The 27,203-nt window shown below is 44.2% G+C and overlaps 1 long non-coding RNA gene across 2 annotated transcripts; it reads left to right on the forward strand.

Moving 5' to 3' along the window:
• Nucleotides 1–1,157: 1,157 nt before the first annotated feature.
• LOC109746299 (uncharacterized) lies at nt 1,158–26,959 on the forward strand. 2 transcript variants are annotated; one of them, XR_012187913.1, is made up of 6 exons: nt 1,158–1,523; nt 2,523–2,602; nt 25,426–25,503; nt 25,613–25,866; nt 25,979–26,210; nt 26,702–26,959. It is a non-coding gene; the product is annotated as an uncharacterized lncRNA (long non-coding RNA). The 2 variants fall into 2 exon arrangements; XR_005758306.3 differs by lacking the exons at nt 1,158–1,523; nt 2,523–2,602 and having other exon boundaries at nt 21,760–25,503.
• The last annotated feature ends 244 nt before the right edge of the window (nt 26,960–27,203 follow it).

A 27,203-nucleotide genomic window follows, 5' to 3' on the forward strand; every position in this document is an offset into this window, starting at 1 on the left:
TGACAATAAATGTTCAAGTCATGTATATGATGATGATGAAAGTTGCATGGCCATATATCTCGGAATGGCTATAGAAATACCATGATAGGTAGGTATGGTGGGTGTTTTGAGGAAGATATAATGAGGCTTATGTGTGATAGAGCGTATCGTATCACAGGGTTTGGATGCACCGGCGAAGTTTGCACCAACTCTCGAGGTGAGAAAGGGCAATGCACGGTACCGAAGAGGCTGGCAATGATGGAAGGGTGAGAGTGCGTATAATCCGTGGACTCAACATTAGTCATAAAGAACGCACATACTTATTGCAAAAATCTATTAGTCATCAAAACAAAGTACTACGTGCATGCTCCTAGGGGGATAGATTGGTAGGAAAAGACCATCGCTCGTCCCCGACCGCCACTCATAAGGAAGACAATCAATAAATACCTCATGCTCCAACTTCGTTACATAACGGTTCACCATACATGCATGCTACGGGAATCACAAACTTCAACACAAGTATTTCTACAATCCACAACTACCCACTAGCATGACTCTAATATCACTATCTTTATATCGCAAAACTATTGCAAGGAATCAAACATATCATATTCAGTGATCTACAAGTTTTATGAGTAACATTGTTATATTACCTGCAACAGAACAATGTTATATTTCACGGAACATTGTTAATTCCCGTGAGTAACATTGTTATGTTACCCGCAACAGAACAATGTTCCCTGGCGGGTCAACGTAACAATGTTATTCTCGGGAAGTAACAATGTTCCGTGAAATATAACATTGTTACTTGCCAAGAATAACATTGTTACGTAGTTTTGAAGAATGATTTCACCGGTCGCCTTCTTATCCGAGGCAATGCTCGACGACGAGGCGTCTACGGTGACTTCGTAAATTTCAAGATGACATACCGGCTCAGTCTCTTGAAAGTGCTCCGCGTGTGTGCGTTTATAAGAGTGAGTGTATGTGTGTATGTGTGAGCGCTTGCGTCTGTACTGATGTTAAAAAAGAATTGATGTGATCTCGAATCCTCAGCGGAGCAAATTTTTTTGGAGGTTTTCCGCTGACTGAACCGGAGTTTCAGCTTCCAAGCTCGGATGATGGATGTACGTGGACCAGGCCCACAGAAAATATGACACGGTCCCTCTCGTGGACGGCCCAGGTTATACGAAGTTCGGCCCGCTCGATGTGTACCAACCGCGCTCCCGTGAACGAGACGGAGCCGGCGAAACGCGACGGCTGCCAAGATCCGCGCCGCCTCGCCGCCGCGTTCGACGAGGGACCTCGGGCACGCAAGATCCGCGACGCGCAGCCTCGCCGCCTATCGAGAGTCTGATTCGGAGATGTGCGGGATGCGGGCCAGCATCGTGGGCGGTGGGGCGGACGCGCACCTCTACGACGACCCGGACGGCGCCGCCACCCCGGTGCTCCTCGACTCCCGTTTCGACGGCGACAAGCTCGACGCCCTCGAGCACCTTCTCGCCCTCATCTCTCGGGGCGTAGACGTCGCCCACCTCTCCCCGCAGGTTCGGCTAGCGTCCCCCCTCCTCTCGTCTCGTCTCGTCTCACGCCGTGGATTCAGGCGACGGAATTGCGTATGTGCTTGTTGCGCAGGCGGCCACGAACTTGGCGGCTTAGTCGCTTGAGGTGAAGAAGCTTGCCTACCTGCTCCACTACGTCGCCCGCATCTTCACTTCTCCCTGCAATGCGACAAATCAGAGCCAAATCCCAAGTAGATTTGTTTGCAATTTTGTTTTCCTGTTTGTGATTAGTTGGGACAGATCGGAGCAGTTGCATACTCCGCATAATTTCTCCACTAGCCGATCTTAACGGGATGGTGTTGAGATGATGCATGCATTTTCTCCTTCCTCTTGACATATTCTCTCTTTTTCTCCGGTGATGTCCTCCCTTTCAATCACAAGCACCAGAGGAAAGCTGTCCCAAGTCATGGCTGATCTTGTGTGGTTGCTTTTCTCCCTCTTCAACCTCCCATGTGGAGGTCTGCTGTGCGGTCTTAGGTCTTGATTCTAACTGTGAGTAATCCTAGTCGAACACAATCTTGATTCTAGCTGTGAGTAATCCTAGTTGAACAGACATGACACGTTTGCGTTCAGGCAAACTATTTTGTGAGGAAGTCTGAAACCTGTACGATGCTTCTCCAGTGGGAAACTTCTGTCTGCGTCCAGCATAGTGCACGGAGCGAAAAAATCCACAAAATTAAAACATGGCTGTTGGTAATCCTAGTCATATTCCAACCTGAACAGACTTGACGTTTTGCACTCGGGAGGTTAGAAATTAGAATGTGATGTTGCAATTTAGTTGTCTGAAAAAGTCTGAACCATATGCATTGTTTCTCTAGTGAAGAAACCACACCTTCCTAGTATAGTTTAGCGAGTGAAAGCGTCGAGCTTTGCTTTGTATGTGTGCTTGCACGGATGTTGATGGTGTTTTCCACTACTTTTCTAAATTTTGGAGCCATTTGCATGTACTGTCTATTGATTGTGTGCTATTTTTTATTTTTTCAGCGAGTAGAAAATGTTATTTTTCGGAAGATTCAAGGATGTTCGAGGAGTGACCAAAAGCATTGAAGACTTTGCCGAGCGAGGCAAGGAACCTACTCTAATCATGTTGAACCCATATTTGCATTGCACACTTCGAATTATTTTCCATGCATAAAGTATTGTTTTACTAGTATTGCTATGCTAAGTAAGTTCGCTAGGGTTAAGCTATGCCTTATCTGCTTGATATTGACACCCCCTTTGACTTCTTAATACCCCTCCTTTCTAACCCTCTTTGGAAATAAAGAAGCCATCAGAGGTAGAAGAAACCTCAATCCCAAGGAAGTAGGAAATAACACCAAGACCAGACATAGAAATTATTCACTAAGACGAGTATTCACAAAGGCAATCCACTCAACGTCGTCGCCAGTGATGATCATGCATCGACATATAGCATAAGAGTTCGACCATGAGCTAAAGGGGCACATAAAGTGCAGGATCATGAGCGCTCGCCAAAAACTAGCCGCGGTCACCACTAAGACAAAACGCTCAGACCAGACACGAGGGGCTTTCTCATGCAACTCACCATTAAGAAATGCATTCTTGGCATCAAGCTGAGAGACAAACCAGTGGCGAACAAATATCACATTGGGAAGTGTGCGAAGAGTGACCACACGTGCCATAGGAGCAAATGTCTCATCATAGTCACAGTCATGTTCCCGCTGAAAGCCACGGGTCATAAGACGAGTTTTGTAACGCTCAAGAGAACCATTAGAGTCTAAACCTTTGTAGACCCACTTACAAGTTGCACGTGATGGGATAAGCACGGGGGACGGGGGCAGGGGGGATGTGATCCCAGATGTTGGTGCGCTCAAGAGCAGCAATCTCCTATGCCATCATATGTTGTCGTTTGGGAAGAACTCGACGACTCAGTAAGAAGTCGCGTCTCGAGAAGAGCAGCGTCAGAACACCCACAACGGACAATAGGCGGAAGCGGGCGAGCGCGAAAGCTATAAGCAGGTTGAGCTAGAGGAGGTATGTTGCCAATAGAAGGAGACATAGTAGTTGAGGATGGCGGATCTGGAGAATCACGACACGCTGGCAGCCAATGTAGTAAAGAAGAGTACGAGGGGCAATCACCGGGAAAGCCGCAGGTGACGACGACGTGGGGTCTATAACAATAGTTGGAAGACAGGGTAGGTTGGGTAGATGAGGGCAATACATGGGTGATAGTTGTATTGGGAAAAAGTTAGGAAATAAATATCCTTGATGGGGGAGGCCGAAGGAGAGGATAAGAGTGGATAGAAAGGACGAGACTCGTCAAAAGTCACATCCTGAGAAATGCGCATCCACTGACCGAAAGATCCCAACACCGATAGCCCTTGTGCTCATCACTGTAACCCAAGAAGACACATTCAACGGACTAAGTAGTCAGTTTGGTGTGTTGAGGGGGGTGGAGGGGGGCAACAAGAGTGTAGCAAACACAACCAAACAAACGAAGCGATGAGTAGTCATGGGAATGACCAGAAATACGCTTGAGAGGAATGTCATCATACTAAGCAAGGAAGGTTGAATGTTGATGAGGTAGGTGGAAGTAGAAACAACCTCAACCCAAAAGTGTGGTGGAAGAGAGGCAACGATCTTCAACGTATGAGCCGCCTCAAGAAGGTGACGATGCTTGCTCTCAAAAACAACATTCTGAGCATCATGTCCACGCTAAAAGAACCGAGCAAGTGTGCCCTGCTCAAGCAAGGAATCCGCGCAACAAACGATAGATAAAATCACGAGTAAAATCTGCATGAAAGACACAGATAGGAGTGGAAAACAGGGTATGAAGTATTGCTGCAGACATCTTACAAATAGATAAGACCTCACTACAAGAAGGCATAAAATATATCCATGTGTGTCGAGATATAATATAGTAGCAATAGCCTCCTTTTGAGGCAAAGGGAGCTTGACCCCAAACATCAAGTGAACAAGATCAAAAGGATTTTGAAGTAACACAACTTGTGTTTCCCTTAGGCTAGATGAGACTTAGCAACATAAATCATGATTATGGAAATGGTGGATTATTGGAGCATCTGGGATTGGATTAGTAATAAGGAAACAAGGATCTTGGAGTATCACAACTTGTGTTTCCTTTAGGTTAAATGATATAGCTACTTGGATTCTAGGATGGAGACAACTTTGGCACTCGGATTTATGATGTTTTGATCTAATCTTAGTAGCTTGCATGTGCCCCATGTGGATATAATCACGAATACGATACATGTGGATCAGAGTTGATTTTGGTGTCCCTCCCCAAGAATGTTATGAGTACAAGATCATCATGGGAGGATGTTGGATTAATTCGAAGGAAAGGCAACTGAACCTGTTTGAAAGCCGACAAGCTTGACAGTATAAAGACACCTCTAGAGACATATCCAAGAAGGCCACCTCGAACTAACAATGACAGACGAGAGCCACATGAGTGACAAAGACGATGCCACAAAGAGTCGGTAGATGAGGAGAGGCAGAGAGACTGGCGACGGTGTCATCAGAGGGAAGGTGAAGCCAGTCAAGCTCCTAGAGGGCCTCGTAGTTATAGCGTCGAGGGCCCACAACAAGTAGATCATCCGTGTGAGGATCCTAGTCAGAACAAGAGTTAAAGTTAAGAATGACCCTACAACAAGAGTCAACAATCTAACCACCTGAAATAAGCTGCATGGATTGAGGAATGTTAGCAGTACAAGATCATCATGGGAGGATGGGTTGGATTAATTCGGAGGAAAGGTAACTTAACATGTTTGCAAAGCCGACAAACCTGACTGTCTAAAGACACACCTCTAGAGACATATCCAATAAGGCAACTTCGAGCGAAGGATGACAGACGAGAGCCACATGAGTGACCAAGACAATGATGCCACAAAGAGTCGGTAGATGAGGAGAGACGGGGAGGCTGGTGACGGTGTCATTAGAGGGAAGGTGAAGCCAGTCAAGCTCCTAGAGGGCCTGGGAGTTACAGCGTCGAGGGCCCACAACAAGTAGATCATGCATGTGAGGATCCTAATCGGAACAAGAGTTAAAAGTTAAGAATGACCCTACAACCAGAGTCAACAATCTAACCACCTGAAATGAGCTGCATGGATCGAGGAACATGAGCAAAACTAGGAACATGAAAAGACGAAGTGCTAAGGGTGTCGACTATCGACTGTGAGGGAAGTTCCTAAGAACATGAACATGAGAATCTGGAGGTCGAATGGCCGACAAACTGGAAGAACTAGACGATGAAGCACCAGGTTGTGAACCTAGAAGTGGGTGTTGAAGTCGTGCAATTTTTGTTCCTCGTCGATTTGGCTTGGCGTCCTTCCCTTGTATGCGGGTTATGTGTCACGGACTTGATGTCGCATTCTACGTTCCCTTGTTGGGGGCCCTTGGCCCCGGCGACAGGTAGCATCGTGCACACATCATGTGGGTTAGACATTGCGGTGCCGACTGCCCTTGCTCCTGCTCCGCCGATAGGTGGTGCCCGAGCGTTCGGCTATGGCGGCGCCCAGCAGGGGAGGACGGGTTGTGGGATCGAGGCAGCACACAAAGCAACCTGTAGCCAGGCAAAGGATGCCCAACCGGCCTGGCATGGAGCGGAGAGTGCACGAGGGGTGTGGGGTAAGTGGTGAAAATGCCGTCAGGGACAGACTGCCGCCGCCGTCAGATTTTGACCTGGAATCGAGCGGCGAGGGGATGATGATAGGGAAAGCGAGGAAGGCAGGAAGAGAGCACTTGGAGGAGAAACGCATCATCCACCCTATGCCTGTGCTTCAGCCGCGATGGTGGACGGTTGTGGGGAAATCCGAGGTCTGCACGTGGATCTACTACTCGGGATGGCATGACATGGTTTTTGTGGAGTGAGGTGCCACAACTATTGTGTTGTGTGGGTGAGTTTGGAGAGATAGAAGTCGTGTTGCACTCTAGTCTAGGCCTTCAACTGTACCAAGTGCAACTTATTTAGAGTTTCTTTTCTCTCAAGCTTAAGGCTTTCTCTGAATCAAATCTAGCCTAAGAAACCAACCTAGCTATAAAAGTTTTGATAGCATGGACTTATATCAATGTGCTTAACTTATGGAATTGTAAGAGCACCGCTTAAGCACCAACAACTTTTGCCTCGAATAAAGTCCAACATGAGATTGTGTGAGTTAATCATTTTACATCCTTAAGCCCCAACATGCGCCAAGTTGGGTGGTACCATACAGAAGTTGTTTTGAAGAGTTATGATGTAGTCTGGTGGTGATGTAGAAGTGATATTCAGGAGATAGTCAAAGATTTTTGGTGGATTATGAGATTTTAGGTCTAGTTGAGCATGGTGATTATTATATTGCTGGATAAACATATCTTTAATTAATCTTGGAACAATTTGGATTTAGTTAGGTGATTGTGAGCTTGAACTAAATTTCACGATGGGTAAATAACTTCAGTAGTACATATAAAAAGATCCATAGTCCGTCAATAGAACTTGGTGGTTTATATTGGATTTAGATACCAACGAATTTGGAGTTTATTTAAATCATGGTTATGATGTTGGTGGATTGCTTTGTGTTAAATTCACACTTCTGGAGATTGCTGAAGTTGGAGAACTTTAGGGTGTAGTATGATCAACCTTGGATATATATCAGATTTATATAGGTTAGATGAGAGTTTGTAGCATCAATCATGATTATGATAATTGGTGGATTATTGGAGCATCTGGGATTGGATTAGTAGTAAGGAAACAAGGATTTTGAAGTAACATAGCTTGTGTTTCCTTTAGGCTAGATGGGACTTAGCAACATCAATCATGATTATGGAAATGGTGGATTATTGGAGCATCTGGCATTGGATTAGTAGTAAGGAAACAAGGATCTTGGAGTAGCACAACTTGTGATTCCTTTAGGTTAAATGATATAACTACTTGGATTCTAGGATGGAGATAACTTTAGCACTCGGATTTGTGATGTTTTGATTTAAGCTTAGTAGCTTGCATGTGCCCCATATGGATATAATCATGAATACGATACATGTGGATCAAAGTTGTTAGACGTAGGTGATTTTGCTGTCCCTCCCCAAGAATGTTAGCAGTACAAGATCATCATGGGAGGATGGGTTGGATTAATTCGGAGGAAAGGTAACTTAACCTGTTTGCAAAGCCGACAAACCTGACTGTCTAAAGACACACCTCTAGAGACATATCCAATAAGGCAACTTCGAGCGAAGGATGACAGACGAGAGCCACATGAGTGACCAAGACAATGATGCCACAAAGAGTCGGTAGATGAGGAGAGACGAGGAGACTGGTGACGGTGTCATTAGAGGGAAGGTGAAGCCAGTCAAGCTCCTAGAGGGCCTGGGAGTTACAGCGTCGAGGGCCCACAACAAGTAGATCATCCATGTGAGGATCCTAATCGGAACAAGAGTTAAAGTTAAGAATGACCCTACAACCAGAGTCAACAATCTAACCACCTGAAATGAGCTGCATGGATCGAGGAACATGAGCAAAACTAGGAACATGAAAAGACGAAGTGCTAAGGGTGTCGACTATCGACTGTGAGGGAAGTTCCTAAGAACATGAACATGAGAATCTGGAGGTCGAATGACCGACAAACTAGAAGAACTAGACGATGAAGCACCAGGTTGTGAACCTAGAAGTGGGTGTTGAAGTCGTGCAATTTTTGTTCCTCGTCGATCTGGCTTGGCGTCCTTCCCTTGTATGCGGGTATGTGTCACGGACTTGATGTCGCATTCTACGTTCCCTTGTTGGGGGCCCTTGGCCCCGGCGACAGGTAGCGTCGTGCACACATCATGTGGGTTAGACATTGCGGTGCCGACTGCCCTTGCTCCTGCTCCGCCGATAGGTGGTGCCCGAGCGTTCGGCTATGGCGGCGCCCAGCAGGGGAAGACGGGTTGTGGGACCGAGGCAGCACACAAAGCAACCTGTAGCCAAGCAAAGGATGCCCAACCGGCCTGGCATGGAGCGGAGAGTGCACGAGGGGTGTGGGGTAAGTGGTGAAAATGCCGTCGGGGACAGACTGCCGCCGTCGTCAGATTTTGACCTGGAGTCGAACGGCGAGGGGATGATGATAGGGAAAGCGAGGAAGGCAGGAAGAGGGCACTTGGAGGAGAAACACATCATCCACCCTGTGCCCGTGCTTCAGCCGCGATGGTGGACGGTTGTGGGGAAATCCGAGGTCTGCACGTGGATCTACTACTCGGGATGTCATGACATGGTTTTTGTGCAGTGAGGTGCCACAACTATTGTGTTGTGTGGGTGAGTTTGGAGAGATAGAAGTCGTGTTGCACTCTAGTCTAGGCCTTCAACTGTACCAAGTGCAACTTATTTAGAGTTTCTGTTCTCTCAAGCTTAAGGCTTTCTCTGAACCAAATCTAGCCCAAGAAACCAACCTAGCTATAAAAGTTTCGATAGCATGGACTTATATCAATGTGCTTAACTTATGGAATTGTAAGAGCACCGCTTAAGCACCAACAACTTTTGCCTCGAATAAAGTCCAACATGAGATTGTGTGAGTTAATCATTTTACATCCTTAAGCCCCAACATGCGCCAAGTTGGGTGGTACCATACGGAAGTTGTTTTGAAGAGTTATGATGTAGTCTGGTGGTGATGTAGAAGTGATATTCAGGAGATAGTCAAAGATTTTTGGTGGATTATGAGATTTTAGGTCTAGTTGAGCATGGTGATTATTATATTGGTGGATAAACATATCTTTAATTAATCTTGGAACAATTTGGATTTAGTTAGGTGATTGTGAGCTTGAACTAAATTTCACGATGGGTAAATAACTACAGTAGTACATATAAAAAGATCCATAGTCCGTCAATAGAACTTGGTGGTTTATATTGGATTTAGATACCAATGAATTTGGAGTTTATTTAAATCATGGTTATGATGTTGGTGGATTGCTTTGTGTTAAATTCACACTTTTGGAAATTGCTGAAGTTGGAGAACTTTAGGGTGTAGTATGATCAACCTTGGGTATGTATCAGATTTATATAGGTTAGATGAGAGTTTGTAGCATCAATCATGATTATGGTAATTGGTGGATTATTGGAGCATCTGGGATTGGATTAGTAGTAAGGAAACAAGGATTTTGAAGTAACATAGCTTGTGTTTCCTTTAGGCTAGATGGGACTTAGCAACATCAATCATGATTATGGAAATGGTGGATTATTGGAGCATCTGGCATTGGATTAGTAGTAAGGAAACAAGGATCTTGGAGTAGCACAACTTGTGATTCCTTTAGGTTAAATGATATAACTACTTGGATTCTAGGATGGAGATAACTTTGACACTCGGATTTGTGATGTTTTGATCTAAGCTTAGTAGCTTGCATGTGCCCCATATGGATATAATCATGAATACGATACATGTGGATCAAAGTTGTTAGACGTAGGTGATTTTGCTGTCCCTCCCCAAGAATGTTAGCAGTACAAGATCATCATGGGAGGATGGGTTGGATTAATTCGAAGGAAAGGTAACTTAACCTGTTTGCAAAGCCAACAAACCTGACTGTCTAAAGACACACCTCTAGAGACATATCCAATAAGGCAACTTCGAGCGAAGGATGACAGACGAGAGCCACATGAGTGACCAAGACAATGATGCCACAAAGAGTCGGTAGATGAGGAGAGACGAGGAGACTGGTGACGGTGTCATTAGAGGGAAGGTGAAGCCAGTCAAGCTCCTAGAGGGCCTGGGAGTTACAGCGTCGAGGGCCCACAACAAGTAGATCATCCATGTGAGGATCCTAATCGGAACAAGAGTTAAAGTTAAGAATGACCCTACACCCAGAGTCAACAATCTAACCACCTGAAATGAGCTGCATGGATCGAGGAACATGAAAAGACGAAGTGCTAAGGGTGTCGACTATCGACTGTGAGGGAAGTTCCTAAGAACATGAACATGAGAATCTGGAGGTCGAATGGCCGACAAACTGGAAGAACTAGACGATGAAGCACCAAGTTGTGAACCTAGAAGTGGGTGTTGAAGTCGTGCAATTTTTGTTCCTCGTCGATCTGGCTTGGCGTCCTACCCTTGTATGCGGGTTATGTGTCACGGACTTGATGTCGCATTCTACGTTCCCTTGTTGGGCGCCGTTGGCCCCGGCGACAGGTAGCGTCGTGCACACATCATGTGGGTTAGACATTGCGGTGCCGACTGCCCTTGCTCCTGCTCCGCCGATAGGTGGTGCCCGAGCGTTCGGCTATGGCGGCGCCCAGCAGGGCAAGACGGGTGGTGGGATCGAGGCAGCACACAAAGCAACCTGTAGCCAAGCAAAGGATGCCCAACCGGCCTGGCATGGAGCGGAGAGTGCACAAGGGTGTGGGGTAAGCGGTGAAAATGTCGTCGGGGGCAGACGGCTGTCGCCGTCAGATTTTGACCTGGAGTCGAACGGTGAGGGGATGATGATAGGGAAAGCGAGGAAGGCAGGAAGAGGGCACTTGGAGGAGAAACGCATCATCCACCCTATGCTCGTGCTTCAGCCGCGATGGTGGACGGTTGTGGGGAAATCCGAGGTCTGCACGTGGATCTACTACTCGGGATGTCATGACATGGTTTTTGTGCAGTGAGGTGCCACAACTATTGTGTTGTGTGGGTGAGTTTGGAGAGATAGAAGTCGTGTTGCACTCTAGTCTAGGCCTTCAACTGTCCAAGTGTAACTTATTTAGAGTTTCTGTTCTCTCAAGCTTAAGGCTTTCTCTGAACCAAATCTAGCCCAAGAAACCAACCTAGCTATAAAAGTTTCGATAGCATGGACTTATATCAATGTGCTTAACTTATGGAATTGTAAGAGCACCGCTTAAGCACCAACAACTTTTGCCTCGAATAAAGTCCAACATGAGATTGTGTGAGTTAATCATTTTACATCCTTAAGCCCCAACATGCGCCAAGTTGGGTGGTACCATACGGAAGTTGTTTTGAAGAGTTATGATGTAGTCTGGTGGTGATGTAGAAGTTATATTCAGGAGATAGTCAAAGATTTTTGGTGGATTATGAGATTTTAGGTCTAGTTGAGCATGGTGATTATTATATTGGTGGATAAACATATCTTTAATTAATCTTGGAACAATTTGGATTTAGTTAGGTGATTGTGAGCTTGAACTAAATTTCATGATGGGTAAATAACTTCAGTAGTACATATAAAAAGATCCATAGTCCGTCAATAGAACTTGGTGGTTTATATTGGATTTAGATACCAATGAATTTGGAGTTTATTTAAATCATGGTTATGATGTTGGTGGATTGCTTTGTGTTAAATTCACACTTTTGGAGATTGCTGAAGTTGGAGAACTTTAGGGTATAGTATGATCAACCTTAGGTATATATCAGATTTATATAGGTTAGATGAGAGTTTGTAGCATCAATCATGATTATGATAATTGGTGGATTATTGGAGCATCTGGGATTGGATTAGTAGTAAGGAAACAAGGATTTTGAAGTAACATAGCTTGTGTTTCCTTTAGGCTAGATGGGACTTAGCAACATTAATCATGATTATGGAAATGGTGGATTATTGGAGCATCTGGCATTGGATTAGTAGTAAGGAAACAAGGATCTTGGAGTAGCACAACTTGTGATTCCTTTAGGTTAAATGATATAACTACTTGGATTCTAGGATGGAGATAACTTTGGCACTCGGATTTGTGATGTTTTGATCTAAGCTTAGTAGCTTGCATGTGCCCCATATGGATATAATCATGAATACGATACATGTGGATCAAAGTTGTTAGACGTAGGTGATTTTGCTGTCCCTCCCCAAGAATGTTAGCAGTACAAGATCATCATGGGAGGATGGGTTGGATTAATTCGGAGGAAAGGTAACTTAACCTGTTTGCAAAGCCAACAAACCTGACTGTCTAAAGACACACCTCTAGAGACATATCCAATAAGGCAACTTCGAGCGAAGGATGACAGACGAGAGCCACATGAGTGACCAAGACAATGATGCCACAAAGAGTCGGTAGATGAGGAGAGACGAGGAGACTGGTGACGGTGTCATTAGAGGGAAGGTGAAGCCAGTCAAGCTCCTAGAGGGCCTGGGAGTTACAGCGTCGAGGGCCCACAACAAGTAGATCATCCATGTGAGGATCCTAATCGGAACAAGAGTTAAAGTTAAGAATGACCCTACAACCAGAGTCAACAATCTAACCACCTGAAATGAGCTGCATGGATCGAGGAACATGAAAAGACGAAGTGCTAAGGGTGTCGACTATCGACTGTGAGGGAAGTTCCTAAGAACATGAACATGAGAATCTGGAGGTCGAATGGCCGACAAACTGGAAGAACTAGACGATGAAGCACCAGGTTGTGAACCTAGAAGTGGGTGTTGAAGTCGTGCAATTTTTGTTCCTCGTCGATCTGGCTTGGCGTCCTACCCTTGTATGCGGGTTATGTGTCACGGACTTGATGTCGCATTCTACGTTCCCTTGTTGGGCGCCGTTGGCCCCGGCGACAGGTAGCGTCGTGCACACATCATGTGGGTTAGACATTGCGGTGCCGACTGCCCTTGCTCCTGCTCCGCCGATAGGTGGTGCCCGAGCGTTCGGCTATGGCGGCGCCCAGCAGGGCAAGACGGGTGGTGGGATCGAGGCAGCACACAAAGCAACCTGTAGCCAAGCAAAGGATGCCCAACCGGCCTGGCATGGAGCGGAGAGTGCACAAGGGTGTGGGGTAAGCGGTGAAAATGTCGTCGGGGGAAGACGGCTGTCGCCGTCAGATTTTGACCTGGAGTCGAACGGTGAGGGGATGATGATAGGGAAAGCGAGGAAGGCAGGAAGAGGGCACTTGGAGGAGAAACGCATCATCCACCCTATGCGCGTGCTTCAGCCGCGATGGTGGACGGTTGTGGGGAAATCCGAGGTCTGCACGTGGATCTACTACTCGGGATGTCATGACATGGTTTTTGTGCAGTGAGGTGCCACAACTATTGTGTTGTGTGGGTGAGTTTGGAGAGATAGAAGTCGTGTTGCACTCTAGTCTAGGCCTTCAACTGTACCAAGTGTAACTTATTTAGAGTTTCTGTTCTCTCAAGCTTAAGGCTTTCTCTGAACCAAATCTAGCCCAAGAAACCAACCTAGCTATAAAAGTTTCGATAGCATGGACTTATATCAATGTGCTTAACTTATGGAATTGTAAGAGCACCGCTTAAGCACCAACAACTTTTGCCTCGAATAAAGTCCAACATGAGATTGTGTGAGTTAATCATTTTACATCCTTAAGCCCCAACATGCGCCAAGTTGGGTGGTACCATACGGAAGTTGTTTTGAAGAGTTATGATGTAGTCTGGTGGTGATGTAGAAGTGATATTCAGGAGATAGTCAAAGATTTTTGGTGGATTATGAGATTTTAGGTCTAGTTGAGCATGGTGATTATTATATTGGTGGATAAACATATCTTTAATTAATCTTGGAACAATTTGGATTTAGTTAGGTGATTGTGAGCTTGAACTAAATTTCACGATGGGTAAATAACTACAGTAGTACATATAAAAAGATCCATAGTCCGTCAATAGAACTTGGTGGTTTATATTGGATTTAGATACCAATGAATTTGGAGTTTATTTAAATCATGGTTACGATGTTGGTGGATTGCTTTGTGTTAAATTCACACTTTTGGAGATTGCTGAAGTTGGAGAACTTTAGGGTGTAGTATGATCAACCTTGGCTATATATCAGATTTATATAGGTTAGATGAAAGTTTGTAGCATCAATCATGATTATGATAATTGGTGGATTATTGGAGCATCTGGGATTGGATTAGTAGTAAGGAAACAAGGATTTTGAAGTAACATAGCTTGTGTTTCCTTTAGGCTAGATGGGACTTAGCAACATCAATCATGATTATGGAAATGGTGGATTATTGGAGCATCTGGCATTGGATTAGTAGTAAGGAAACAAGGATCTTGGAGTAGCACAACTTGTGATTCCTTTAGGTTAAATGATATAACTACTTGGATTCTAGGATGGAGATAACTTTGGCACTCGGATTTGTGATGTTTTGATCTAAGCTTAGTAGCTTGCATGTGCCCCATATGGATATAATCATGAATACGATACATGTGGATCAAAGTTGTTAGACGTAGGTGATTTTGCTGTCCCTCCCCAAGAATGTTAGCAGTACAAGATCATCATGGGAGGATGGGTTGGATTAATTCGAAGGAAAGGTAACTTAACCTGTTTGCAAAGCCAACAAACCTGACTGTCTAAAGACACACCTCTAGAGACATATCCAATAAGGCAACTTCGAGCGAAGGATGACAGACGAGAGCCACATGAGTGACCAAGACAATGATGCCACAAAGAGTCGGTAGATGAGGAGAGACGAGGAGACTGGTGACGGTGTCATTAGAGGGAAGGTGAAGCCAGTCAAGCTCCTAGAGGGCCTGGGAGTTACAGCGTCGAGGGCCCACAACAAGTAGATCATCCATGTGAGGATCCTAATCGGAACAAGAGTTAAAGTTAAGAATGACCCTACACCCAGAGTCAACAATCTAACCACCTGAAATGAGCTGCATGGATCGAGGAACATGAAAAGACGAAGTGCTAAGGGTGTCGACTATCGACTGTGAGGGAAGTTCCTAAGAACATGAACATGAGAATCTGGAGGTCGAATGGCCGACAAACTGGAAGAACTAGACGATGAAGCACCAGGTTGTGAACCTAGAAGTGGGTGTTGAAGTCGTGCAATTTTTGTTCCTCGTCGATCTGGCTTGGCGTCCTACCCTTGTATGCGGGTTATGTGTCACGGACTTGATGTCGCATTCTACGTTCCCTTGTTGGGGGCCGTTGGCCCCGGCGACAGGTAGCGTCGTGCACACATCATGTGGGTTAGACATTGCGGTGCCGACTGCCCTTGCTCCTGCTCCGCCGATAGGTGGTGCCCGAGCGTTCGGCTATGGCGGCGCCCAGCAGGGCAAGACGGGTGGTGGGACCGAGGCAGCACACAAAGCAACCTGTAGCCAAGCAAAGGATGCCCAACCGGCCTGGCATGGAGCGGAGAGTGCACAAGGGTGTGGGGTAAGCGGTGAAAATGTCGTCGGGGGCAGACGGCTGTCGCCGTCAGATTTTGACCTGGAGTCGAACGGTGAGGGGATGATGATAGGGAAAGCGAGGAAGGCAGGAAGAGGGCACTTGGAGGAGAAACGCATCATCCACCCTATGCTCGTGCTTCAGCCGCGATGGTGGACGGTTGTGGGGAAATCCGAGGTCTGCACGTGGATCTACTACTCGGGATGTCATGACATGGTTTTTGTGCAGTGAGGTGCCACAACTATTGTGTTGTGTGGGTGAGTTTGGAGAGATAGAAGTCGTGTTGCACTCTAGTCTAGGCCTTCAACTGTACCAAGTGCAACTTATTTAGAGTTTCTGTTCTCTCAAGCTTAAGGCTTTCTCTGAACCAAATCTAGCCCAAGAAACCAACCTACCTATAAAAGTTTCGATAGCATGGACTTATATCAATGTGCTTAACTTATGGAATTGTAAGAGCACCGCTTAAGCACCAACAACTTTTGCGTCGAATAAAGTCCAACATGAGATTGTGTGAGTTAATCATTTTACATCCTTAAGCCCCAACATGCGCCAAGTTGGGTGGTACCATACGGAAGTTGTTTTGAAGAGTTATGATGTAGTCTGGTGGTGATGTAGAAGTGATATTCAGGAGATAGTCAAAGATTTTTGGTGGATTATGAGATTTTAGGTCTAGTTGAGCATGGTGATTATTATATTGGTGGATAAACATATCTTTAATTAATCTTGGAACAATTTGGATTTAGTTAGGTGATTGTGAGCTTGAACTAAATTTCACGATGGGTAAATAACTACAGTAGTACATATAAAAAGATCCATAGTCCGTCAATAGAACTTGGTGGTTTATATTGGATTTAGATACCAATGAATTTGGAGTTTATTTAAATCATGGTTATGATGTTGGTGGATTGCTTTGTGTTAAATTCACACTTTTGGAGATTGCTGAAGTTGGAGAACTTTAGGGTGTAGTATGATCAACCTTGGCTATATATCAGATTTATATAGGTTAGATGAAAGTTTGTAGCATCAATCATGATTATGATAATTGGTGGATTATTGGAGCATCTGGGATTGGATTAGTAGTAAGGAAACAAGGATTTTGAAGTAACATAGCTTGTGTTTCCTTTAGGCTAGATGGGACTTAGCAACATCAATCATGATTATGGAAATGGTGGATTATTGGAGCATCTGGCATTGGATTAGTAGTAAGGAAACAAGGATCTTGGAGTAGCACAACTTGTGATTCCTTTAGGTTAAATGATATAACTACTTGGATTCTAGGATGGAGATAACTTTGGCACTCGGATTTGTGATGTTTTGATCTAAGCTTAGTAGCTTGCATGTGCCCCATATGGATATAATCATGAATACGATACATGTGGATCAAAGTTGTTAGACGTAGGTGATTTTGCTGTCCCTCCCCAAGAATGTTAGCAGTACAAGATCATCATGGGAGGATGGGTTGGATTAATTCGGAGGAAAGGTAACTTAACCTGTTTGCAAAGCCAACAAACCTGACTGTCTAAAGACACACCTCTAGAGACATATCCAATAAGGCAACTTCGAGCGAAGGATGACAGACGAGAGCCACATGAGTGACCAAGACAATGATGCCACAAAGAGTCGGTAGATGAGGAGAGACGGGGAGACTGGTGACGGTGTCATTAGAGGGAAGGTGAAGCCAGTCAAGCTCCTAGAGGGCCTGGGAGTTACAGCGTCGAGGGCCCACAACAAGTAGATCATCCATGTGAGGATCCTAATCGGAACAAGAGTTAAAGTTAAGAATGACCCTACAACCAGAGTCAACAATCTAACCACCTGAAATGAGCTGCATGGATCGAGGAACATGAGCAAAACTAGGAACATGAAAAGACGAAGTGCTAAGGGTGTCGACTATCGACTGTGAGGGAAGTTCCTAAGAACATGAACATGAGAATCTGGAGGTCGAATGGCCGACAAACTGGAAGAACTAGACGATGAAGCACCAGGTTGTGAACCTAGAAGTGGGTGTTGAAGTCGTGCAATTTTTGTTCCTCGTCGATCTGGCTTGGCGTCCTTCCCTTGTATGCGGGTTATGTGTCACGGACTTGATGTCGCATTCTACGTTCCCTTGTTGGGGGCCGTTGGCCCCGGCGACAGGTAGCGTCGTGCACACATCATGTGGGTTAGACATTGCGGTGCCGACTGCCCTTGATCCTGCTCCGCCGATAGGTGGTGCCCGAGTGTTCGGCTATGGCGGCGCCCAGCAGGGCAAGACGGGTGGTGGGATCGAGGCAGCACACAAAGCAACCTGTAGCCAAGCAAAGGATGCCCAACCGGCCTGGCATGGAGCGGAGAGTGCACAAGGGTGTGGGGTAAGCGGTGAAAATGTCGTCGGGGGCAGACGGCTGTCGCCGTCAGATTTTGACCTGGAGTCGAACGACGAGGGGATGATGATAGGGAAAGCGAGGAAGGCAGGAAGAGGGCACTTGGAGGAGAAACGCATCATCCACCCTATGCTCGTGCTTCAGCCGCGATGGTGGACGGTTGTGGGGAAATCCGAGGTCTGCACGTGGATCTACTACTCGGGATGTCATGACATGGTTTTTGTGAAGTGAGGTGCCACAACTATTGTGTTGTGTGGGTGAGTTTGGAGAGATAGAAGTCGTGTTGCACTCTAGTCTAGGCCTTCAACTGTACCAAGTGCAACTTATTTAGAGTTTCTGTTCTCTCAAGCTTAAGGCTTTCTCTGAACCAAATCTAGCCCAAGAAACCAACCTAGCTATAAAAGTTTTGATAGCATGGACTTATATACATGTGCTTAACTTATGGAATTGTAAGAGCACCGCTTAAGCACCAACAACTTTTGCCTCGAATAAAGTCCAACATGAGATTGTGTGAGTTAATCATTTTACATCCTTAAGCCCCAACATGCGCCAAGTTGGGTGGTACCATACGGAAGTTGTTTTGAAGAGTTATGATGTAGTCTGGTGGTGATGTAGAAGTGATATTCAGGAGATAGTCAAAGATTTTTGGTGGATTATGAGATTTTAGGTCTAGTTGAGCATGGTGATTATTATATTGGTGGATAAACATATCTTTAATTAATCTTGGAACAATTTGGATTTAGTTAGGTGATTGTGAGCTTGAACTAAATTTCACGATGGGTAAATAACTTCAGTAGTACATATAAAAAGATCCATAGTCCGTCAATAGAACTTGGTGGTTTATATTGGATTTAGATACCAATGAATTTGGAGTTTATTTAAATCATGGTTATGATGCTGGTGGATTGCTTTGTGTTAAATTCACACTTTTGGAGATTGCTGAAGTTTGAGAACTTTAGGGTGTAGTATGATCAACCTTGGCTATGTATCAGATTTATATAGGTTAGATGAGAGTTTGTAGCATCAATCATGATTATGATAATTGGTGGATTATTGGAGCATCTGGGATTGGATTAGTAGTAAGGAAACACGGATTTTGAAGTAACATAGCTTGTGTTTTCTTTAGGCTAGATGGGACTTAGCAACATCAATCATGATTATGGAAATGGTGGATTATTGGAGCATCTGGCATTGGATTAGTAGTAAGGAAACAAGGATCTTGGAGTAGCACAACTTGTGATTCCTTTAGGTTAAATGATATAACTACTTGGATTCTAGGATGGAGATAACTTTGGCACTCGGATTTGTGATGTTTTGATCTAAGCTTAGTAGCTTGCATGTGCCCCATATGGATATAATCATGAATACGATACATGTGGATCAAAGTTGTTAGACGTAGGTGATTTTGGTGTCCCTCCCCAAGAATGTTAGCAGTACAAGATCATCATGGGAGGATGGTTTGGATTAATTTGGAGGAAAGGTAACTTAACCTGTTTGCAATGCCGACAAACCTGACTGTCTAAAGACACACCTCTAGAGACATATCCAATAAGGCAACTTCGAGCGAAGGATGACAGACGAGAGCCACATGAGTGACCAAGACAATGATGCCACAAAGAGTCGGTAGATGAGGAGAGACGGGGAGACTGGTGACGGTGTCATTAGAGGGAAGGTGAAGCCAGTCAAGCTCCTAGAGGGCCTGGGAGTTACAGCGTCGAGGGCCCACAACAAGTAGATCATCCCTGTGAGGATCCTAATCGGAACAAGAGTTAAAGTTAAGAATGACCCTACAACCAGAGTCAACAATCTAACCACCTGAAATGAGCTGCATGGATCGAGGAACATGAGCAAAACTAGGAACATGAAAAGACGAAGTGCTAAGGGTGTCAACTATCGACTGTGAGGGAAGTTCCTAAGAACATGAACATGAGAATCTGGATGTCGAATGGCCGACAAACTGGAAGAACTAGACGATGAAGCACCAGGTTGTGAACCTAGAAGTGGGTGTTGAAGTCGTGCAATTTTTGTTCCTCGTCGATCTGGCTTGGCGTCCTCCCCTTGTATGCGGGTTATGTGTCACGGACTTGATGTCGCATTCTACGTTCCCTTGTTGGGGGCCCTTGGCCCCGGCGACAGGTAACGTCGTGCACACATCATGTGGGTTAGACATTACGGTGCCGACTGCCCTTGCTCCTGCTCCGCCGATAGGTGGTGCCCGAGCGTTTGGCTATGGCGGCGCCCAGCAGGGGAAGATGGGTTGTGGGATCGAGGCAGCACACAAAGCAACTTGTAGCCAAGCAAAGGATGCCCAACCGGCCTGGCATGGAGCGGAGAGTGCACGAGGGGTGTGGGGTAAGCGGTGAAAATGTCGTCGGGGGCAGACTGCCGCCGTCGTCAGATTTTGACCTGGAGTCGAACGGTGAGGGGATGATGATAGGGAAAGCGAGGAAGGCAGGAAGAGGGCACTTGGAGGAGAAACGCATCATCCACCCTATGCCCGTGCTTCAGCCGCGATGGTGGACGGTTGTGGGGAAATCCGAGGTTTGCACGTGGATCTACTACTCGGGATGTCATGACATGGTTTTTGTGCAGTGAGGTGCCACAACTATTGTGTTGTGTGGGTGAGTTTGGAGAGATAGAAGTCGTGTTGCACTCTAGTCTAGGCCTTCAACTGTACCAAGTGCAACTTATTTAGAGTTTCTGTTCTCTCAAGCTTAAGGCTGTCTCTGAACCAAATCTAGCCCAAGAAACCCAACCTAGCTATAAAAGTTATGATAGCATGGACTTATATCAAAGTGCTTAACTTATGGAATTGTAAGAGCACCGCTTAAGCACCAACAACTTTTGCCTCGAATAAAGTCCAACATGAGATTGTGTGAGTTAATCATTTTACATCCTTAAGCCCCAACATGCGCCAAGTTGGGTGGTGCCATACGGAAGTTGTTTTGAAGAGTTATGATGTAGTCTGGTGGTGATGTAGAAGTGATATTCAGGAGATACTCAAAGTTTTTTGGTGGATTATGAGATTTTAGGTCTAGTTGAGCATGGTGATTATTATATTGATGGATAAACATATCTTTAATTAATCTTGGAACAATTTGGATTTAGTTAGGTGATTGTGAGCTTGAACTAAATTTCACGATGGATAAATAACTTCAGTAGTACATATAAAAAGATCCATAGTCCGTCAATAGAACTTGGTGGTTTATATTGGATTTAGATACCAATGAATTTGGAGTTTATTTAAATCATGGTTATGGTGTTGGTGGATTGCTTTGTGTTAAATTCACACTTTTGGAGATTGCTAAAGTTGGAGAACTTTAGGGTGTAGTATGATCAACCGTGGATATATATCAGATTTATATAGGTTAGATGAGAGTTTACAGCATCAATCATGATTATGATAATTGGTGGATTATTGGAGCATCTGGGATTGGATTAGTAGTAAGGAAACAAGGATCTTGGAGTAGCACAACTTGTGTTTCCTTTAGGTCAAATGATATAGCTACTTGGATTCTAGGATGGAGATAACTTTGGCACTCGGATTTGTGATGTTTTGATCTAAGCTTAGTAGCTTGCATGTGCCCCATATGGATATAATCATGAATATGATACATGTGGTCAGTGTTGTTAGACGTAGATGATTTTGGTGTCCCTCCCCAAGAGTGTTATGAGTACAAAATCATCATGGGAGGATGGTTTGGATTAATTCGAAGAGATGGCAATTTTAATGGTATATGATAACCTTGTGGGAGTTGCTCCATGTGAGCCTCATAGCAATTGGTATCAGAGAAAGTTTATGTGTTTTATGGCAACCTTAAGTCTCACCAAGCCATGACTTGGTCGAGTCATGATAACAGAGCTGGATATGTAGTAAGGATATGGCCCTTGGACTTACCCTTATACTCCACCTATTTGATGAACATCATGACCATGTTTATGAATTCTTGGACTAGTTTGTGGTTATCATCATTGATGACCTCTTGGTCTATTCTCCTTCTGAGGAAGGTCATAAGCAACACCTGAGAATGATTTTGGATAACTTAAAGAGCCCCAGTTATATACCAAGTTCAAGAAGTATGAAATTTGGCTAAAAGAAGTAGGGTTCCGAGGACATGTTTTTTCCATGGAAGGTATGTCAATAGACCCATCAAGGATAGAATTTGTAACCAACTTTTAGGCGAAACAAATGTGAAGTCGGAAGTTCCATCGGACTTGAGAGTTATTATCGCAAATTTGTGAAGACTTTCAAGCATCGCCGATGACTTAACTCTTGAAGAAAGATAAGAAGTTTGAATGAAGGCCCAAGTGTGAAGTGAGCTTTCAAGAGTTTAAGAAGAGGTTAACCACTGATCCGTCCTTAGCCACCCTAGATATTTATACGAGTTTTGAAGTTATTGTGATGCATCTAAGCATGGACTCCATTCCGTCTTGATGCAAGAAGGAATCTTCGTAGCCTATCTATCAAGGCAACTATGGCCTCACGAAGAGAACTGCCCCATGATTTGGAAATAGCACCAGTAGTGCATGCTATAAGTATGTCTTCTTCTAGATGATCAACCACTATGACGTTGATATCCATTACCATCCCGATAAGGCCAATTGGCAGTGGATACCCTCAGCAGGAAGTCGTGTCCCTGTTCTGCCTTGACCAAGCGGAGCAACTAGTGCTACATGACGGCTTCGAGAAGTTTGGTGTAAACTTGATCAACCACTATGACGTTGATATCCATTACCACCCTGATAAGGCCAATGTCGCAGTGGATACCCTTAGCAGGAAGTCGTGTCCCTGTTCTGCCTTGACCAAGTGGAGCAATTAGTGCTACATGAAGGCTTCGAGAAGTTTGGTGTAGAGCTAGTCAATAGTGTCTATCTCGCTAAATTCAAGATTAGACCCACTCTTAGGATGAATCAAGAAGTATAGAAGAAATCAATGAAATGATCAAGCATGGGAAAGCCTTGCATTCTCAGAAGACAAGCAATGTGTTATTTGGTTTGGAGGTCGCATCTGCATACCTAACCAAGAAGGTTTGAAGAAGTGGAATCTACAAGCAGCACGCCGTCATCGATGAACCAGAGACCCTGGCGCATGGCGGAGCTGTATCGTGTGGCGCTCTTGCTGTCTCGGAAGATGTCTGAAGCTAAGTGTGAAGCATGTATGCATGAGTTTTTTCTAGAACAAGAAGGAAGGAGTAGGTTTCGCATATTTTCGGGATATGCGACAGCCCGTCGGGCAACGCGGTCACACTCGCGTGAACCCGCATGCACAAAGTTGTTGCCTGTGGGAGAATTAGCGAGTTTTTTGCGGGGTGGACTAGCGACTTAGCTGGCAGTCCTATCCCACTTGCACCCTTACCAATGTCGAATTAAGGCCATGACTCTATTAGGGTCATAATTGACCATTGCCTAAGCTTGCCATCCTCAACCCATTACTTAACACCAAAGACATTTGCAAGCCAACTAGCAGATAACTACCTCTTCCAGATTTGAAGTCCCCACAAAGTTCCCAAGAAGGTTGTTGCAAATAAAGGTACAAAGTTGACCTCCAAACCTGGAAGAGATTCCAAGAAGCTTTTAAAATCAAGTCATCCATCAAACGGGGCCTCTGCAAAGAAAACCACACACCGACCCCCACCCCTAACCAACTTACTGCGAGATCTCAATTATTGTCCTTGCTAAAGCTATATGTCAGAAGTTATGCCATCGAGTGCCTCGGTTGAGTGAAGCAATCTCATTGAAGAGCAAGCAACTTGAAGTGAAGACTGTCGTTGAGCGATCTTTCTAAGCAACCTCGCCCTGTGTTTTGTATCACATCACTTAAGATAATGTAGATCAAAATTTTGGACCCAACTTTTAAAATATCGATCACGGGGGAGTATATACCATCCGGTGGATTCTATACTAGCATCATTCTTAAGGAAAGTTATGTCTGATTGTTCAAATTGTATACGCCTAACACTAAAATACATTCAAGATGCAAAGGCCGACATATTTAACTTTACCAGGTGCAACTTAGTCAGAGTTTCTCCTCACTCAAGCTTAAGCCTTTGTCTAAACCAAACCTAGCCCAAGAAAACCCAACCTAGCTATCAAGGTTGTGATAGGACAGACTTATATCAATGTGCTTAACTTACGGAATTGCAAGAGCACCGCTTAAGCACCAACAACTATTGCTTGAAATAAAGCCCAACATGAGATAGTGATTGTATGAGTCAATCATGTTACATCCTTAAGGCCGCAACACACACCTAGTTGGGTGGTGTCATACTTAAGTTGTTTTGAGGAGTTATGCTTGGAAAATGAGATAGTTTGTTGGTAATGTAGATGTGATCTTGGGAAGATAGTCAAAGATGTTCGGTGGATTATGAGATTTTAGGTATAGTAGTAGAGCATGGTGATTATTATATTTGTGAATAACAATATCTTTAATTAATCTTGAAACAATTTGGATTTAGTTAGGTGATTGTGAATTTGTGATTTTGAACCAAATTTCATGGTGGATTACGAGATTTTAGTTGGATTTAGTTAGGTGATTGTGATCTCGAGAAGATAGTCAAACTTGTTCGGTGGATTATGAGATATTAGGTCTAATAGGTGAGCATGATGATTATTACATTGGTGGATAAAAAGATCTTGAATTAATCTTTGAACAATTTGGATTTAGTTTGTGAGATTGACCTTGGACCAAATTTCATGGAGAATTATGAGATTTTAGGTGGATTTAATTTGGTGATTGTGATCTTCAGAAGATAGTCAAAGATGTTTAGTGGATTATAAGATTTTAGGTCTAGTAGGCAAGGATGATGATTATTATATTAGTGAATAAATAGATCTTCAATTAATCTTGGACAATTTGGATTTAGTTAGGTGATTGTAATTTTGACCCAAATTTCATGGTAGATTATGAGATTTCAGGTAGATTTTAGTTCATATGATTTTTGAGGAGGTAGTCAAAGATGTTCGGTGGATTATGAGATTTTAGGTTTAGTAGGTGAGCATGATGATTATTGCACTGGTGATCTTTAATTAATCTTGGAACAATTTGGGCTGAGCTTTGAAGCGGCAGGAAGCACAGTCGCACAATAGGCGCTTAACACTTGAGGATCTCGAAGATTCATGGGATAGAGACATAACACTATTCCAAAAAGACCGCCACACTTTGGCCTATGACTTTAAGCAGTATGAAGTGCTGAAACAGAACCCATTATGGTGTGACATGATGGAAAGCTATGGAGTCTGAACAACTACAGAACTGACATCATCCAAACACTTGGTGGTGTGGAAGGTATCCTGGAACATACCTTATTTAAGGGAACATACTACTGTATTTCCCTACTTGGGAGGGTTTGTTTTGGGAGAAGGCTTCAGGTTTTGAGGAATCAATCAAGTACAAAAAGCTGACAAATGCACAGCGTTCTGGGCCTAATCAAATCCCCAACAGAAGATTTACCCTATGGTGGGCGCCAACCATGCATTAATCGTGCACACGTATATGTTGGTTTCCACTTTCCAGGTTCAGCTAGAATATTAACTGGTTCCTTGGCCCGGGTCAAAGCCCCTCCTCCAACAAGCAATGAACAAGATCATGAAGGTAATAACCATGCTAACTGTAGCAAATCTAGCATTATGGCAATATCCCTGTTGTAGTAAAAAAATCTTATTTAATAAATGACATGCTTGTTTATTTTCTCTTTTGACAGCCAAATCCTGCTATGTATGTGCTGAGGGAGAGAATAAGAAAGGGTCTTCAGTTGTATTCATCTGAACCCACCGAGCCATATCTGTCTTAACAGAACTACGGAGGAATATTCAGAAATCAAATCATACGTTTTGTGGATGACAAATGTCTATCGAGTTACCATTGACAAAACCTTCGAGGGTAACCCGACCAAACCAATCAATGGTGCCATCTTTATTTTCAATCCAAGAACTGGTCAACCAACTATTTCTGAAGGTTTGTTCCCTTTCTTTTGCTTTTAGCTCTAGTTTTCTTGCAATTATGGCATAACTGCGAAGCATCACAACTTGGAAGACTGACTTAAATTAAAATGGTTTATAATCTCCAGGTCATCCACACAAGTGTATGGGCAGGACAAAAGCGTCTAGTTTCTCAGCATAGTAATCGTGCCAGTTTTCCTCATTCTTGGATTTAATTGAATTTGCATATCCATTCCGCCACAGCATGGAACTCACCGGCCAGATGGTGACTTTGCCAGCGAATCTCCCAGAGCATGAGTTCCTTGCTGACTTGGAGCCGTTGGGACCCAGTCGAATGAAGCTCCTCAGCTATCACCTCAGGTTTTTCTTACTACCATTTTGTATCTTCAAGTCCAACCTTGTGATTCTTATCCAAAATCAAAATTATATAAGTAGCTGAATTTCAGTGCACAATTCTGTAATGCCTGATCAAGAAGATTTATGTCTTTCCATGAGCGGCTAGCTGTCTCTCCTGGGACATTTGAATTCTGAATGTGAATATTGAGATGCATTCTATACAAAATTCAATCTTTCCAACTCACACTGCACTGTACATGCAAATTTATTGCCGGTGCTTCTTTTGTTTCTTGCACATTTTACAGGTGGTTTTTTTTTTGCCTGGGATAGTTTGAGTGCCGAAATTGTTGATTCTGTTGTTCTTGGCAAATTCTGGTAGTATATCTTTTTTTGCCTGTGAGCCAGTGTCGCTACAGATGTTGTTTCTTTCTTGCCACATTCTGTTACAGAGTGCTTTTTTGGGTATGATCCAGAGTCTCATATACTGAACTGTTCGTTATGTTGTTCCTTTGCAGGATTTGACATGACATGCTAATATTTTGGAGAAAAACAAGCAGTAGGATGGTAAGAAGTGCACCATTTTAACCTGTCGGTGAACATCTTGGATCGGTGGTTATGTTTGGGAGAAGAAGAAAACCTATCGTGGTCAGTGGTCATTACTTGTCAAACTGAATCGTTAGCATCAAGTTGATGTTTCGCTTGGTGTTATCATCCTTGTCTAGTTGATGCTTTGTGATTTGAGCTTTTTTGTTGAAGCTTAATGTGTTATTTCATCTGGTTGCTCTTCTTCTTAAGATTGGATTACTTACAGATTTCTTTTTAGCTGGATTCAGTTTACTATGTCAGTCAGTGTTTGGTTACATATTTCTGTCAGTCAGTTCTGTGCCTGAGACCAAATCAGTTGTTCTGGGCCTGGTCAAACCGCTATTGCTTGAGCCAACTCTGGGATGGTGACGTGTTGAGTGTGGTCAAAGCAAGCCAGGACATCACCCTCATGGCCATGTAATCACCACCCCC

This window comes from Aegilops tauschii, chromosome 1 (assembly GCF_002575655.3).
Source record: "Aegilops tauschii subsp. strangulata cultivar AL8/78 chromosome 1, Aet v6.0, whole genome shotgun sequence".
Lineage (NCBI taxonomy): Eukaryota > Viridiplantae > Streptophyta > Magnoliopsida > Poales > Poaceae > Aegilops > Aegilops tauschii.